A 17094-nucleotide genomic window follows, 5' to 3' on the forward strand; every position below is an offset into this window, starting at 1 on the left:
AGTCACTTTGGTCACAGCTGTGCCATCGAGCCTGTCACATAGCACTCAGATATTCATTGGGCCTCACACAATCCAAAAGTGTCCAGTGTCTAAAAGTGTGTGCAGAGATTCAAAATCTCCCTTATCCTCTAGTCACTTTGGTCACAGCTGTGCCATCGAGCCTGTGACATAGCGCTCAGATATCAGTGGGCCTCACACAATCCAAAAGTGTCCAGTGTCCAAAAGTGTGTGCAGAGATTCAAAATCTCCCTTATCCTCTAGTCACTTTGGTCACAGCTGTGCCATCGAGCCTGTCACATAGCGCTCAGATATTCATTGGGCCTCACACAATCCAAAAGTGTCCAGTGTCTAAAAGTGTGTGCAGAGATTCAAAATCTCCCTTATCCTCTAGTCACTTTGGTCACAGCTGTGCCATCGAGCCTGTGACATAGCGCTCAGATATCAGTGGGCCTCACACAATCCAAAAGTGTCCAGTGTCCAAAAGTGTGTGCAGAGATTCAAAATCTCCCTTACCCTCTAGTCACTTTGGTCACAGCTGTGCCATCGAGCCTGTCACATAGCGCTCACATATTCATTGGGCCTCACACAATCCAAAAGTGTCCAGTGTCCAAAAGTGTGTGCAGAGATTCAAAATCTCCCTTATCCTCTAGTCACTTTGGTCACAGCTGTGCCATCGAGCCTGTGACATAGCGCTCAGATATCAGTGGGCCTCACACCATCCAAAAGTGTCCAGTGTCCAAAAGTGTGTGCAGAGATTCAAAATCTCCCTTATCCTCTAGTCACTTTGGTCACAGCTGTGCCATTGAGCCTGTCACATAGCGCTCAGATATTCATTGGGCCTCACACAATCCAAAAGTGTCCAGTGTCCAAAAGTGTGTGCAGAAATTCAAAATCTCCCTTATCCTCTAGTCACTTTGGTCACAGCTGTGCCATTGAGCCTGTCACATAGCGCTCAGATATTCATTGGGCCTCACACAATCCAAAAGTGTCCAGTGTCTAAAAGTGTGTGCAGAGATTCAAAATCTCCCTTATCCTCTAGTCACTTTGGTCACAGCTGTGCCATCGAGCCTGTCACATAGCGCTCAGATATTCATTGGGCCTCACACAATCCAAAAGTGTCCAGTGTCTAAAAGTGTGTGCAGAGATTCAAAATCTCCCTTATCCTCTAGTCACTTTGGTCACAGCTGTGCCATCGAGCCTGTGACATAGCGCTCAGATATCAGTGGGCCTCACACAATCCAAAAGTGTCCAGTGTCCAAAAGTGTGTGCAGAGATTCAAAATCTCCCTTATCCTCTAGTCACTTTGGTCACAGCTGTGCCATCGAGCCTGTCACATAGCGCTCAGATATTCATTGGGCCTCACACAATCCAAAAGTGTCCAGTGTCCAAAAGTGTGTGCAGAGATTCAAAATCTCCCTTATCCTCTAGTCACTTTGGTCACAGCTGTGCCATCGAGCCTGTGACATAGCGCTCAGATATCAGTGGGCCTCACACAATCCAAAAGTGTCCAGTGTCCACAAGTGTCTGCAGAAATTCAAAATCTCCCCTGTCCTATAGACACCTTGTACCTTGTTTTACATTACTATATAGTTTGTTGGATTTTGTCTACATTTCTACCAAAAATGAGGAAGGCTGGTGGAAGAGGCCGTGGAATTGGGCGGGGGTTGGCAGCTGGTAATGATGGTGTTGGTGGTGGATCTGATGGTAGTGGCAAGAGCAAAATAGGACCGAATGCAGGAGGTGTTGAGCCTGCGTCATCGTCTGGCTACATAAGGCCTCGAACGCTTAGTTTTCTAGGAGTTGGCAAACCGCTTTTAAAGCCAGAGCATCAGGAAAAAGTTTTGTCTTACATTGCTGACTCAGCCTCCAGCTCTATTGCCTCCTCTTCTTCAGTTGTAAAAAGTAAAAGCACTGAGTCGTCATTGGAGGCTCATGTTCATGAACCACACCTTTCCTTGTGTCCTTCACCCCAACCAAGATTGAAGGATGATGCAGGCCATACTACTGATTACTCCATGGAGCTGTTTTCACATACCATGCCTGGATTATCAAGTTAAATGGTGAATTACCCAGGCCAAGATGAATCTGACATGACATGGAGTGCACTGATGCACAGCCGCTGATGGATGATTCTGCTGGTACATTCACTCAGAGCACTACATTGTCCTCGCAGTGTACAGAGCCAGATTCTGACCCTGATGAGACTCAGGTGCCCCTTCCCGCACACTATACCACCATACACGGTGACACAGAGGAAGGTGCACATGACATAGAAGAGGAGGTGATGGATGACCCAGTTGTTGACCCAGATTGGCATCCATTGGGGGAAGAGGGTGCTGCTTCCAATAGCTCAGATGAGGAGCATCCACAGCAGACATCGACATCGCAACAGCTGTTATCTGGCAGGCCCGCTGCACTCCAAAGACAGGTTCCAAACATCAAAAGTGTTGCTGGACAGCTTGTCCAGAGGGTCAAAAGATCACAGCGTGCTAGGCCGCAAAATGTCTGCCAAAGTAGGAAGAGTGCAGTGTGGCACTTTTTTGAACAAAATCCTCATGATCAGGCCAAGGTTATCTGTAAGAAGTGCGCAAAGACCTTTAGCCGAGGGAAAAATCTGAAAAATTTGAATACCAGTTGCATGCTTAGACATTTAACCAGCATGCACTTGCAAGCGTGGACACAACACCAAACCTCAAGTGCCACATGTGCAACTGATCACAACGAAGGTAGTCAGCAACGCTACATTGTTTCCCCCACTGTAAGCCCACCGGTTAGCACAGCAGCAAATGTTGAGGTGTCGTTGCAAGGCCACAGCAGTCAGGGAATCCCACCGTTATATCAACGAAAGACTGATTCTAGGCCATCAGAAAGAACACCAACTCCATCACCATCATCAACCCTCTCTCAGTCGGCCCTGTCCACCGCTACTTCCACCATATGCAGCTCTCAAGTCCAGCTCACCCTCCCAGACACTATGAGTAGGTCAAGAAAGTACTCAGTCTCTCATCCGCGTACACTGGGTTTGAACGCCCACATTGCCAAACTAATCTCGTTTGAGATGATGCTCTGTCGGTTGGTGGAAAGCACAGCTTTCCGCGAACTCATGGCCTATGCAGTACCACGCTATGACCTACCCAGTCGCCACTTCTTCTCTCGCAAAGCCATCCCAGCCTTCCACCATCATGTGAAAGACTGCATTGTCCATGCACTCAAGCAGTCAGTGAGCGGAAAGGTGCACCTCACAACTGATGCATGGTCCAGTCGGCATGGCCAGGGCCGTTACGTGTCCATCACTGCGCACTGGGTTAATGTGGTGGATGCAGGGTCCACAGGGGACAGCGGTGGTGGGACAGTGCTGCCTAGCCCACGGTATAGGAAACAGTTGGCTGTAGGCGTTCGACCCTCCTCCTCCTCCTCCTCCTCCAGAAGCGAAAGCTCGTCCACAGAGCGCAGTCGTACGAGCACTCCATCTGCAGCTGCCACTGTTGCACACGAGGTGTCCCCCTATCGAGCAGCTAGTGGAAAGCGTCAGCAGGCTGTGTTGCAGATGATGTGTTTGGGCGACAGACACACCGCCGAGGTGCTGGCCGAGTACTTGAAGCGACAAACTGAGTCATGGCTGGGCAGTGTACATCTTGAGGCAGACAAGGTAGTTAGTGATAACGGCCGTAATTTTGTGGCAGCCATAGCCCTTTCAAAACTCAGCCACATACCTTGCTTGGCTCACACCTTGAACCTGGTGGTGCAGTGCTTCCTCAAAAATTATCCGGAGTTATCAGCCCTGCTCCAGAAGGTGCGAAGACTGTGAGCGCACATCCGCCGGTCGCCTGTACACTCCGTTCGTATGCAGAAGCTGCAGCGATTGCTCCACCTTCCCAACCACCGCCTCATTATCGACATTGCAACAAGGTGGAACTCCACCCTGCACATGGTGGAGCGGCTGTGCGAGCAGAGGCAGGCCATAATGCATTTGTGGGAGGATACACGGCCAGGCACTTTGAGAGCAGACATGGAGTTGACAGGTGTGCAGTGGTCGAAGCTGAAAGACCTCTGTAAAGTCCTTCAGTGTTTTGAGGAATGCACACGGCTGGTAAGCGCAGACGACGCCATCCTAAGCATGAGCATCCCACTTATGCGTCTGCTCATGCAAACTTTGACACACTTTAAGGAGCAGGCGTCTGCAGCCAATGTTGATGAGGAGGAAGAGGAGGAGGGAATCCTTGATGACATTCAGCCATTGTCTGCTCAGGGACCTCTCCTGGACGAGGTGGAGGAAGAAGAGGAGGAGGAGGATGATGATGGGGATGATTACTTAGGGGAGGAGGATGCATCTCATGGGGCAAGTGAAAATGTTGGCGTGGCAAGGTCTGGTACAGGGTTTGTGCGTGACTGGAGGGATGTGGATTTTACAGGAGCTCGCTTGCCCAGCTGCAAGTGTGCTATCGGAAAGAGTCTTCAGTGCAGCTGGATCAATCCTGACAGAAAAAAGGACCCGTCTGTCAACCCAAAATGTGGATGATCTAACCTTCATTAAAATGAACCATGCATGGGTTTCCAAGGATTTTGTCCCACCTTCCCCTGATGACACATAGGGTGACAGAAAAATGGCTTGCTTTGGTCCACCTCTTCCTGGGACTTCACCTTTTTCGCCTTTTGCATCAGCTGAATGTCCAACATCAACATATGCCACTTTCTAAAACTCCCTAACTGTGCTGCCTCCCCCCCCATGGCCAGGGTCACCACCTACCGCACGACACCGTGCGAGTGCCGTTGCCCTGGACAGGTGGGTAGGCCGACTCTTGGGCGCGGGCACTGGCACAGGGTCCCTCATAGTGCAATCAAGTGTCTCTGACGGTGGTGGTGCACACCCGCCGTCAGACACACCGCTGTACTATGAGGGGCCCAGTGCCAGTACCGACGCCCACGAGTGGGCTCCCCTTGCTTGAGCAGGTCCCCAGCATTTGCAATCTTTACCTCTCCCTGCTCCTCTGCTGTGTAATCTGGGCCGTCAAATCCATACTGTGCCTGACACCGTCTGAGCCTGCCTCCTGATGTATAGACATATATTTTGAATGTGTACGCTATCCATACATGTTATCCGGTGAAACGGTACCCTTTCTAACCTTTGTGCAATCACGTGCAATCCATACTGGGCCTAACACCATCTGAGCCTGCCTCCTGAGACATATATTTTGAATGTGTACGCTATCCATACATGTTATCCGGGGAAACGGTACCCTTTCTAACCTTTGTGCAATCACGTGCAATCCATACTGGGCCTAACACCGTCTGAGCCTGCCTCATGAGACATATATTTTGAATGTGTACGCTATCCATACATGTTATCTGGGGATACGGTACCCTTTCTAACCTTTGTGCAATCACGTGTAATCCATACTGGGCCTAACACCGTCTGAGCCTGCCTCCTGAGACATATATTTTGAATGTGTACGCTATCCATACATGTTATCTGGGGATATGGTACCCTTTCTAACCTTTGTGCAATCACGTGCAATCCATACTGGGCCTAACACCGTCTGAGCCTGCCTCCTGATGTATAGACATATATTTTGAATGTGTACGCTATCCATACATGTTATCCGGGGAAACGGTACCCTTTCTAACCTTTGTGCAATCACGTGCAATCCATACTGGGCCTAACACCGTCTGAGCCTGCCTCCTGAGACATATATTTTGAATGTGTACGCTATCCATACATGTTATCTGGGGATACGGTACCCTTTCTAACCTTTGTGCAATCACGTGCAATCCATACTGGGCCTAACACCGTCTGAGCCTGCCTCCTGATGTATAGACATATATTTTGAATGTGTACGCTATCCATACATGTTATCTGGGGAAACGGTACCCTTTCTAACCTTTGTGCAATCACGTGCAATCCATACTGGGCCTAACACCGTCTGAGCCTGCCTCCTGAGACATATATTTTGAATGTGTACGCTATCCATACATGTTATCCGGGGAAACGGTACCCTTTCTAACCTTTGTGCAATCACGTGCAATCCATACTGGGCCTAACACCGTCTGAGCCTGCCTCCTGATGTATAGACATATATTTTGAATGTGTACGCTATCCATACATGTTATCTGGGGATACGGTACCCTTTCTCACCTTTGTGCAATCACGTGTAATCCATACTGGGCGTGAGAACGGCTGGCGAGCTGTTAAGCAAGCTACAGCACCTGTGGTTTGCACACGTAAGTTTTTCATTTTTTCAGGAATGACGGTTAGGCCTAATTCCGGAACTGCGGTTGACCTGCACTTACTGGGAAATCATTGTTCGCGGGTAATAATTGTAATCAGTGATCCCCATCACTAACGTTGTTCAGCGGGTTATCTGCACCTGTAAGCGACAAACGCTGGCCTTTTCAGTGTAGCGCACATGCAGCCACAGACATGTAAGGGCATGACACACCAGTTATTGGCCAATCTCATGTGCCAGAGCCTCACGTGTCCCTCTAGTAAGCCGGACTCGGACCGCGGGGCATGACGGAGTCTCGTTCGTTAACGGAATTAAGCTTGCAATGTGTGCATCTGTTCTGTAGCTGGCATGGTTGAGGTTTCCGAGGTGGAGTCGAATTTAACCGTAGGCTCCACTCCTGGTGGTGCCCTTCTGGACATTCCTTTAAGGTTCAGCTTTGCAACCATACTGCCCACGTAAAACAAACACTTTGCCTTCATGAACGCTGTTTGGAGGGTCATGACTCGTGGGAATAACGCCGCCCAATCAGTTAACCTGCTAGAGAGATCCTTTGTTGCTCCCAAGCATGACATCACACTCCCTAGGAAGAAGGTAATGCCACTGTGGCGACCGTACTCCTGGGGGCTACACAAGTGCACTGATGCCAAGCCACTGCTCGATGAATCTGCTGGTACATTGACCCAGACCACTACATTCCCCTCGCACGCTACACGACCTGAATCTGACCCTGATGAAACTCAGGTTACCCTTCCCATATACAGTTCCATCTTACACGGTAACAAAGAGGAAGCTGCAGATGAAAGTGCAGGTTCGGCCCACCCGCCATCAGACACACCACCGTACTATCAGGGGCCCTGTGCCAGTGCCGTCGCCAACGAGTGGGCCCCCCCTGCTTGCCCAGGATCACAGCACTTGCAAAGTTGAAATACTGTGCAGTGAGATGGAAGATGGGGACGACGAGGAGTCCAGACAAGTACAGGGATTCCCTAGCGAGGAGACTTATTTGATTGTTTTCAATGTTGGGACAGCAATTTTTGGGGAGCACTATACTCTGGAGAATGATAGATGGGGCCCACCATACACTGGAACATTCCAAAGGTGGACATCAGACACTGGAGCAGCATTTACAGGGCCCATTATACACTAGAGCATTAGAAATGGGGCCCATTATGTTTGGAGCATTATTTGGGCCCATAAGACAGTGGAGCTTCATCCATGGGGACCAACATATACTGTAGCATTATGTGGAGCTCATCATATACTGTTTCAAACATTATATGGGACCAATGATTCTGTATGGAGAAATAGATGGGCCTCGTCATGAGATGTAAAAAGTGAGGTATTTTTCATTGTACTGTACCGCTATTTCTCTGCCGTATCGGAGCATGATGAGTTGTGGTATGTGTTAAAGGGGCGCTCTTTCGCCCAGGGCACATGAAAACCTGCAGCCAGCCCTCCCCCCCACAACTTTAGCCAAATAACCCCCATTTTTCAGTGCGTAACTTGTATTATGAAGTTACTTAAGGTTGACAAGCTTAAGTAAGAAGAATTGATGCTTTTGGCATTCAAATGGGCACTGTAGGTGTGTTTCCTGTCCTCCTCTCACTGCCGACTTTTATTCCCCATTGACTTACATTGGGTTTCGTGTTTCGGGACGACCCCGACTTTTCCCTATAATCGGACGATCTTGCTCGACCCGACTTTTGGAAAAGTCGGGTTTCACGAAACGAAACGCGACCCTAAAAAACCAAAAGTCGCTCAACTCTAGTCAACAGCAGATATACAATGCTGTTAGAGAAGCGGACAGCTCTATATGCTGTATGGAAAAATGGAAGTGTCCGTATATGTATTTACACACTCACACACACACGCGCTGTCTCTGTATAGAATGGACCATAATTCAAACAGCAGATATGCAATACTGTTTGAGAAGCGGACAGCTGTTTATGCTGTATGTATGGAAAATTTTAAATTTTCGTCTGCTTTTTTGCGGAGTCAACCACAGATAGCATGTATTTGTCCGTGATTCCAGCCGGTACACGGTAGTGTGTGAGGAGCGTACAGCTCTATACGGTGTATGTATGTGTCATGATCCAAGGTGGATCTGACAAGTAAATGGACAAAGTGAACTTTTTTCCTTTGGCTAGGTTTCAAAGTGGTGATTGCCCCCGGTGGCCATTAGATTTATTACACGTGGTGTCGTTCATTCTAAGTTGACCCGGTGGTGGTGAGCGGTAGTGCACTTTAGTTTCTTTGGTTTAATGTGCACGTAACTATAAAATAGGTGTGATGCTCTATAAATGAGTGTCAGGTGTGTTTGATCACGGTTGGTGATAGTCTTTCTCAAGGAATCCTGGGTGAAAGATGGAGCTGAACAGGAGTCCTGGACAGCACAGCCAGAGGGGACGAGTGCCAGCTATGGAGTCTGCAGGGAGTGCTGGCATGGATTGGTGGAGTCCAACGATGTGGTCTGCAAGAAGGGCTGGCATGGCGTGGTGGAGTCGCAGTTTATGGTGTCAGCAGGAAGTGCTTGCATGGCTTGGTGGAGTGGCGACTATGGTGAGAGTTGCACTCAGCATGCTGGACTTGGTTGCTGAAAACTGGACTCAAGCATGCTGGACTTATTGGAAGAAAAGTAGGACTCAAGCATGCTGGACTTTTTGGCAGAAGCTGGACTCATCTTTGGGACTCTGTTTGCTGGGCAGCTGCAACTGGTGGTGGACTCTGCTCCAAGGCTGCACTATGGTGATGGATCCGGTTATGGTTATAGATCCGGTTGAAGGAGAAGATGCACGCAGGTGGTGGGCTCTGTTGCGGGGAGCATAGGCAACAGAGCAAAGCTAAGTGGTGTTCCCCCTGTATTGCCATTTTCCCTTGTGTGTGTTTAGTGCAGTGGTGGGATTGGTTTCTGCACGACCAATTCCCTAGTGAGGGTTTAGGTGCAGGGCGAGTCAGGGTTTGAGGTACGCGTGCGTCGCCCGGTGCGGAACCGGCATAGGGAACGTTAGGAGTGAAGGGACACTGGCTCAGGGGAGTACAGGAGGTCTCCACGTCCTTATTCCCTATCGCAGGGCCCACCATTGTTATTGTTACCCAGGTTTCCCCTTTATTATTTAAATTCGCCTAACTGGAGGCGGGGTTTCCAGACTACTGTATATATAACGTGTATTACCTAAATTCGCCAGTTGGAGGCGGTGTATCCAGCTGCACGTCTTATTATTTAAATTCGCCCTACTGAAGGCGGTGTATCCAGGGTCACGCGTGTCATGGGTTCGCCTTGCGGTACTCGCTGCGTCCAGACACACGTGACCATAACAGTATGGAAAATTTTAAATCTCAGTCTATTTTTTTAAGGAGTCACACACACATGCTGTCTCTGTATAGATTTGACCGTAAGACAAACGCCAGATATACGATACTGTTTGAGAAGCGGATAGCTCTATACGATGTATGTATGGAAAATTTTAAATCTCCGTCTATTTTTTGACATAGTCAACAGCAGATATACAATACTGTTAGAGAAGTGAACAGCTATATATGGTGTATGGATAAATGGAAATGTCCGTCTATGTATTTACAGACTCACACACACACATGCTGTCTCTGAATAGATTGGACCATAATCCAAACAGCAGATGTACGATACTGTTTGAGAAGTGGACAGCTGTATATGGTGTATGAATGGAAAACTTTGACTCCTTAAAAGAACAGACGGAGATTTAAAGTTTTCCATACATACACCATATACAGCTGTCTGCTTCTTAAACAGTATCGTATATCTGCTGTTTGATTACAGACAAATCTATACAGAGGCAGCGTGTGTGTGTGACTCTGTAAAAAAATAGATGGAGATTCAAAATTTTCCATACATACACCATATAGAGCTGTCCGCTTGTCAAACAGTATTGTATATCTGCTGTTTGATGACGGTCAAATCTATACAGAGACAAATTTTCCATACATACACCATATAGAGCTGTCCGCTTCTCAAACAGTATCGTTTATCTGCTGTTTGTATTGCGGTCAAATCTATACAGAGACAGCGTGTGTGTGTGAGACTCCATAAATACATATACGGACATTTCAATTTTTTCATACACCGTATAGAGCTGTTCGCTTCTCAAACAGTATTGTTTATCTGCCATTTGAAGACGATCAAATCTGTACAGAGACAGCGTGTGTGTGACTCTGTAAAAAATAGACAGAGATTTAAAATTTTCCATACATACACCGTATAGAGCTGTACGCTCCTCACACACTACCATGTACCGGCTGGTATCACGGACAAATACATGCTATCTGTATTTAAATCTCCGTCTGTTTTTTTACGGCGTCAAACACAGATAGCATGTATTTGTCTGTGATACCAGCCGGTACATGGTAGTGTGTGAGGAGCGTACAGCTCTATGCGGTGTATGTATGGAAAATTTTAAATCTCCGCCTATTTTTTACAGAGTCACACACAGATGGCATGTATATGTCCGTGATACCAGCCGGTACACGGTAGTGTGTGAGGAGCGTACATCTCTATACGGTGTGTGAAAAAATGAACGCTCTGTAACTGTGCAGAAAATCAGAATAAAAGAGTTTTTTTGCTTTTAAAAAAGCAGTCAGCACAGCAGTGTGCACACAGCAATGCAGCTATCAGGTAGCCTTATAAGGCAGCCTAATAACCACCAGCGCTGCTGCACACACAAAAATCCTCCTTTATCACTGCACACTAACTGTACAGTTGAAATTGCTATCAGAAGCAGCACAGTTTTTTTTCTTTGTTGCCTAACGCTCTCCCTATTGAGAATCAGCGGCAGCAACCTCTCCCTATGGTAAGACCAGCAGAAGTAAAATGGCGGTCGGCGGTCAGGGCTTTTATAGCCACTGTGACGCCACACAAAGCAAGCCAATCACACAAATGCCCTTCTCTAAGATGGTGGTGGTCACTGCCGATGTCATCGCGTTGCCCACAGTGTACGTCCTTGATGATTGCCTGAGAAAAGGCGCTGGAAGCATTATGGGAAACGTGACTTTGGCGCGCAGGTCGGCGACCTCATGGATGACCTCACGCTACGGTCGGGTTTCGATCGGCAAAACTCGACTTTAGCGAAAGTCGGCGACTTATGAATTTGACTGACCCATTTTGCTCAACTCTAACTATAACCTTATGGCTGATAGGACTATGAGTATTGCACTTTATATTGTGGATCAATTTTTGTAGTCTATTTGTATGGACGCTTTTTAAATGTTTTTAAAAAAATATTCTACGCTCTCTAATTGAAATTATTATTATTTGGTGATCCTTTAGTTTGTGCATATATTTTTTCTCTTTGTGTATGATTTAATTGACATGTATTAGGGTGATCCCGTTTATATATAGTCTTTGATGGTCCCCTCTTATACTTGTACATTTTGATTTTGTATCTGACTCTGGATTGTCAGTTTTTCTTAGCGGTTGCACATCAGTGGTTAATATGGATTTAAATGTAATGGAGGTGGCCTGGTGGGATCAGGTGTCAGGCATTTTCGTCCCTAGTGGTGGTGCCACTGTAGGTACAGATAATGATGATAGCTTTCAAAAATTGACTATAGAAATTATTAATCTGCACAAAATGATAACCAAGACGTGGTGGAATCTTAAAACCCTGGAAAAATATAAGAGATTAAATTTGACTCCCTTGGACATGAAGGTCCAGATTTTCCCCACATGTGAAGTAGACATTGGGTTCAAGAAGACTTGTGAAAAAGGCCTCCATAAATGCTCTTTTATAATCATAGACATGCTGATTGAGAATGAGGAATAAATTCCAATGGGATAAGGCTGATTATGACAATCAAAGATAAGATAAGATAATCCTTTAATCATCCCACCATGGGGAAATTCAGAGCATTACAGTAGCAAGGCAGGAACAAGTACAGATACAGATGCATAAAGGCATTACATTGACAGTAGGTAGGTACATATACGGGGAAAAAAAAAAAAAGGTCTTTTGATGGACCCACCATGGAAATAAGAGGAATGTTAATATCAAGGCCACAGATAAGAAACCGGATAATGCGCTTAGTGCACTTGAACCTGTGTCTACTAATTTTTTTTATCAACAACAGGAGACATTGACACAGGTGACCAGTGGGAATGGTGAGTTACAAATCATAAACTTATCATCTTATACTTTAACACCAATACAGTTGTGGCCAAAAGTATTAACACCCCTGCAATTCTGTCAGATAATACTCAGTTTCTTCCTGAAAATGATTACAAACACAAATTCTTTGGTATTATTATCTTCATCTAATTTGTCTTAAATGAAAAACCACAAAAGAGAATGAAGCAAAAAGCAAAACATTGATCATTTCACACAAAACTCCAAAAATGGGCCAGACAAAAGTATTGGCACCCTCAGCCTAATACTTGGTTGCACAACCTTTAGCCAAATTAACTGCGACCAACCGCTTCCGGTAGCCATCAATGAGTTTCTTACAATGCTCTGCTGGAATTTTAGACCATTCTTCTTTGGCAAACTGCTCCAGGTCCCTGATATTTGAAGGGTGCCTTCTCCAAACTGCCATTTTTAGATCTCTCCACAGGTGTTCTATGGGATTCAGGTCTGGACTCATTGCTGGCCACCTTAGAAGTCTCCAGTGCTTTCTCTCAAACCATTTTCTAGTGCTTTTTAAAGTGTGTTTTGGGTCATTGTCCTGCTGGAAGACCCATGACCTCTGAGGGAGACCCAGCTTTCTCACACTGGGCCCTACATTATGCTGTAAAATTTGTTGGTAGTCTTCAGACTTCATAATGCCATGAACACGGTCAAATAGTCCAGTGCCAGAGGCAGCAAAGCAACTCCAAAACATCAGGGAACCTCCACCATGTTTGACTGTAGGGACCGTGTTCTTTTCTTTGAATGCCTCTTTTTTTCTCCTGTAAACTCTATGTTGATGCCTTTGCCCAAAAAGCTCTACTTTTGTCTCATCTGACCAGAGAACATTCTTCCAAAACGTTTTAGGCTTTTTCAGGTAAGTTTTGCAAACTCCAGCCTGGCTTTTTTATGTCTCGGGGTAAGAAGTGGGGTCTTCCTGGGTCTCCTACCATACAGTCCCTTTTCATTCAGACGTCGACAGATAGTATGGGTTGACACTGTGGTACCATCGGACTGCAGGGCAGCTTGAACTTGTTTGGATGTTAGTTAATCATAGATTCATAGAATCATAGAATCATAGAATGGTAGAGTTGGAAGGGACCTCCTGGGCCATCTGGTCCAACCCCCTGCTCAAAGCAGGATTCGCTAAATCATCCCAGTTAGATGTCTGTCCAGCCTCTGTTTGAAGACTTCCATTGAAGGAGAACTCACCACTTCTCGTGGCAGCCTGTTCCACTCATTGATCACTCTAACTGTCAAAAAGTTTTTCTAATATCTAATCTGTGTCTCCTCCCATTCAGCTTCATCCCATTGCTTCTAGTCTTTCCTAGTTGAGGTTCTTTATCCAACATCCGCACAATCTTGCATTGAAATCTCTTGTCAATTTTTCTTTTCCGTCCACATCTAGGGAGGTTAGCCACAGTGCCATGGGCGTTAAACTTCTTGATGACACTGCGCACGGTAGACACAGGAACATTCAGATCTTTGGAGATGGACTTGTAGCCTTGAGATTGCTCATGATTCCTCACAATTTGGTTTCTCAAGTCCTCAGACAGTTCTTTCGTCTTCTTTCTTTTCTCCATGCTCAATGTGGTACACACAAGGACACAGGACAGAGGTTGAGTCATCTTTTTAGTTATTGCCAACACCTGTTAGGCGCCACAGGTAAGTTACAGGTGCTGTTAATTACACAAATTAGAGAAGCATCACATGATTTTTCCAACAGTGCCAATACTTTTGTCCACCCTCTTTTTTTATGTTTGGTGTGGAATTATATCCAATTTGGCTTCAGGACAATTCTTTTTGTGTTTTTTCATTTAAGACAAATTAAATGAAGATAATGATACCAAAGAATTTGTGTTTGCAATCATTTTCAGGAAGAAACTGAGTATTATCTGACAGAATTGCAGGGGTGTCAATACTTTTGGCCACAACTGTAGATAGGACTATCCTCTCCAAGGTGTTGTCCTTTTCGCCCATGAATATCCCTTACAAATTTGAACTAACAAAAGACCTGTATCCTTTCTCTAGGTAGCTAACGTTTAAGTTATTGTATTTGACATCAAAGACCTCGCCCTAACCTGGATCTCCTCATACCTTTCCAACCGCACATTCAGCGGCTCTTACAACCACAATACCTCCTCATCCCACCCTCTATCTGTTGGAGTCCCCCAAGGTTCTGTTCTAGGACCCCTACTCTTCTCAATATATACACTTGGCCTGGGACAACTCATCAAGTTGCATGGATTCCAGTACCACCTTTATACTGATGACACTCAGATCTACCTCTCTGGCCCAGATGTCACCTCTCTCCTGTCCAGAATCCTGGAGTGTCTATCAGTGATATCCTCCTTCTTCTCCTCTTGCTTCCTCAAACTCAATGTGGGCAAATCTAAACTCATCATCTTTCCTCCATCTCACGGATCTTCCTTACCTGATCTATCACAATAAATGGAATCAGGCTTTTCCTCGTACCGGAAGTTCGCTGTCTCGGAGTAACCCTTGATTCTGCCCTGTCCTTCAAACCTACCTCCAAGCTTTTTCCAACTCCTGTCGCCTCCAGCTCAAAAATATTTCCAGAATCCGTCCTTTCCTCAACACTCAATCTACTAAAATTCTTGTGCATGCCCTCATCATCTCCCGCTTCAACTACTGCAAAATCCTTTTCTGTGGCCTTCCTCTCATACCTCCCCAGTTTATCCATAACTCTGCTGCCTGACTAATTCACCTCTATCCTCGCTACTCCTCCGCTTCTCCCCACTGAAAATCTCTTCACTGGCCCCCCATTTCCCCAGCGTATCCAGTTCAAATTTTTAATACTGACCTACAAAGTCATCCATTACCTGTCTCCTCCATATGTCTCTCAACTAATCTCCCTATATTGTCCCTCAAGTAATCTCCGGTCCTCCCAAGACCTCCTTCTCTCCTCCACACTTATGCACTCCTCACCTAATTGCCTTCAAAACTTCTCCTGGAAATCCCCCATCCTCTGGAATTCTGTGCCCCAATACATCTGACTATCGACCACATTTGGATCCTTCAGATGGAACCTGAAAACTCACCTCTTCATGAAAGCTTACAGCCTGAAATGACCCCACTGCCTCCTCACCTTTATCGGAGCTACTGCCTCACCATCACCAGAGCTGCGGCAACCCCTCAACATACTGTCTTGTTCGCCACCATCCTATGGAATGTAAGCCCACAAGGGAAGGGTCCTCTCCCCTCTGTTTCAGTCTGTCATTGTTAGTTTGCTTACTGTAAGTGATATCTGTAATTTTACCAACTTAGGAATAGAACAAACTTCACTGCGCTTATGCTCAAAAAGTAACAGGTGAATACAGACCAAGAAATCGCAACAACCAAGGTTGCAATTGAAATATAACCCTTTACTGATGTTGCACACAATTTCTGACAAATGGTTGTGAGGCAATAATTTAACCACACAAACGTTGTGTATATTCAGCTCATAAATCCCTAAAAAACCTCAGATAAATAGAGGCCAAAAAATCCCTCTCAAGACGGAGGTTTACAATAGCACACACTTGCTAACGGATGGTGGTGAGGCAGTAGTCCAACCCCCACATATTGCGCTGTAGCCCGCACCAATGGATGGCGGTAGGATAGACTCTTACTTATAATGATAACGTGCCGGGTTGCCGAGGTTCGCTTTTAAACAGTAAAGCAGCTTGTGACATATAAAGGTGCGCTCTTAGAGCGGCGCTGATTAATGGGATCCAGCTGACAGGCAAAGGCATCCCTCTCAAGACAGAGGTTACAATAGTGCACACTTGCTACCAGATGATGGTAAGGCAGTAATTAAACTACGCACACTGCGCACTAACCCACACCAATAGATGGCGGTAAGTTTAAACACTTACTTGCATTGATGAGGTGCCGGGTTGCTGAGTTTCGCTTTGGGACAGAGAAGCAGCGTGTGGCATGTAAAAGTGCACTCTTAGAGCAGCGCAGTGAAGTTTGTTCTATTCTTAAGTTTGTAAAATTATTCTTCAGGACCTGCACATCGCCTGTTCTTCACTAGCAGCTATTGCAGGAGTTTCTGGGGGAGCGCCAGTGTGTAGAATTTATTGTTCTGATATCTGTAATTTGTATGTAACCCCTTCTCATGTACAGCACCATGGAATGGTGCTATATAAATAATAATAATAATAATAATAATAATAATAATAATAATAACAACAACCAACCATCGCTTACATATAGCTTACCTGATGATAAAGGACAAGTGTTCTGTGATCTCCTTGAGCTATTGGAGGAAAATGAATCTGATCCAGGTAAGAGGAGGAGATTTACTGGCAGATTGTCATCCCAAATCACACTTTCACTCTCACTACTCCTCGCTATACAAATATTTTTTGATACAGTGAGCAAGGACATTAAAAGTTTAAAAATTTACAAAAATCATCACAATTACCTGTCAATGGAAGAAAGAGACTCGCTACTAAAATTACAGCACAATGACATGTTTGAAATCAAAGAAGCGGATATGGGAGGCAATATTGTCCTCTGACCCAAAGATATGTACATTGCTGAAGCCAGATGACAATTCCATAATCCCCTTCACTATCAGGCTTTGCCATCTGATCCTACCTCTGTATTTAACCCCTTAGTGACGGAGCCAATTTGCAGCTTAATGACCAGGCCAATTTCTACAATTCTGACCACTGTCACTTTATTAGGTTATAACTCTGAGAACGCTTTAATGGATCCCGCTGATTCTG

The sequence above is a fragment of the Dendrobates tinctorius genome, unplaced genomic scaffold, assembly GCF_039654945.1.
Source record: "Dendrobates tinctorius isolate UK_male_01 unplaced genomic scaffold, ASM3965494v1 ptg000069l, whole genome shotgun sequence".
Classification (NCBI taxonomy): domain Eukaryota; kingdom Metazoa; phylum Chordata; class Amphibia; order Anura; family Dendrobatidae; genus Dendrobates; species Dendrobates tinctorius.